The following is a 1808-nucleotide window of genomic DNA, read 5'->3' as shown; positions in this document are numbered from 1 at the left end:
GTCAGCTACCGTTTCACACATACCATTGTTTGAAAGGCAAAAACAATGGACTGATAAAGCATCATTGATTAATAGGAATTTGGGGGAGGGTAAAAACTGAATAGGTAAAACAGAGAAGATGTGAACAGCAATTACGTTATCCCAGATGCCAAATCTCTCTCCTATTCCTAGGCACTGACCCATTTCCTCATCCCCTCAAAGTGATTCCAATAAAACAATTACACATCTTTTAATATATTACCAGTTTATTCTACAAATAAAGACAAATGAAGATGCAAAACAAATGTGTTTAAATATTTAATTTTCCTCTCACAGTGTCAAGGTTTAGATAATGAATTTTTATGGCATGCTGACTTTTATGACTATTTAACTTCAATATATATAAACAGGTTTAGTAAATGGTAGCTGTGATCTGTTCTCAGATTAAATTGGAGGAATAAATAAAGCATTACTCTTGGTTATGGAATTTCCATGTTTTCATTTTACATAATGATGACAAAGTAAAATGAAGCAACTATTTCTTATTTGTCATGATAATTAGACATAGAAATAGCAACTGTTCACAAATGAGTGATGATCATACACTGGTACATACAGTGGAAAGTGAAATTCTTTCCTCAGGAATTTCAAATGACAATGATTCAGAAACTGAAAGTGTTTTTTTATATTTTGATACTGGGAGGATGTGAATAGGGGTATCTCCCCAGCCCTCTGCCCATACAATTAAGTTCAAATAGTGAATTTCCGGTTCAGTAACAGACACTGAAAGAACTAAGCTTCTGAGGGCAACAGAGAAAGATACCTGTTGTCTCTTTCTCTCTTGCCTCATCATGCATGTACACGGGTGTGTATATAAATCTCAAACCCAAATGTATACGTGCACCAGCCCACATAAACAAAAATCCCATACCAAATTTTTAAATAGGAAAAAAAAATCCTTTGTTAGTTAAGTAAGTCAATCAAATCAGTCTTACTCCCCCCCCAAAAAAAGTTAGACATCTTTTGAAATTTCATAAAATGTTAACATATTATCTCAGTAATGGTTCTCAAGCCTCTGGTTTTAAATTTCAAGGTCCATAGGGATGGTCAACACTTTTCCTTAAACTTGCTGGTTGGACAGTGAATTGTCAGTGTCTAATATTTCTTTTGCATTTATTTTTTCATATGCTTTGCTCATATTCTTTCACCACCTCCAACTCCATCCAAATCCTGTCCACTTCTCTCCCCACCAAACTTCATGTTTCTTCCAAAAATAAGTATTTGTGAATTTGTGGGCCATTCTTCTGAAGAGCCATGCTAATCTTCTCTGGGTCATTCCATGTTTATTATATATGCTGCTGGGATGAGCATGTCCAATATATCTTATTTATCTTTCGCATACTTTCTTATTGGACATCTTAATACATTAAAGAAAAAAAGGTGGAGGAATTAATTAAGAGTTCTTATTATTGCCACGATATTTATAGCGTAGTTGTACATGGAAAAATTATTCAAAGAGGACATTTCATTGTTCTTGAGAGTAAATAATAAAAAGGTAAAGACATGTATTGAAAAAAAAAAGAAGTTGTCAAGCTACAAAATCTTAAAATGTTACTAATTGAGGAAGCTGATATTTTTATGTCCTAAAACTAGAGAGCACTAACATTTTAAAAGAAGGACAATGGTTCATATTTTACAGTTGTTAAGGGTGATATAGAAAGTTTTGGGCTGGGACGATGGATAACAACACTTGCTGCTCAAGCATGAGGCCTTAGTTCAAGTCCCCAGCATCCACACTTATAAACTCAGCATTGTGTTGGTGGAGACAG

General features: G+C 34.1%; 1 non-coding gene across 1 annotated transcript; it reads right to left on the bottom strand.

Annotated features, from left to right (window-relative positions):
• Positions 1–1248: 1248 nt before the first annotated feature.
• Positions 1249–1350, bottom strand: LOC114710291. The gene has a single exon (XR_003737038.1). It is a non-coding gene; the product is annotated as a U6 spliceosomal RNA (small nuclear RNA).
• Between the last annotated feature and the right edge of the window lie 458 nt (positions 1351–1808).

This window comes from Peromyscus leucopus, chromosome 6 (assembly GCF_004664715.2).
Source record: "Peromyscus leucopus breed LL Stock chromosome 6, UCI_PerLeu_2.1, whole genome shotgun sequence".
In the NCBI taxonomy this organism is placed as follows: domain Eukaryota; kingdom Metazoa; phylum Chordata; class Mammalia; order Rodentia; family Cricetidae; genus Peromyscus; species Peromyscus leucopus.
This window is presented reverse-complemented; position numbering and strand designations above follow the sequence as displayed.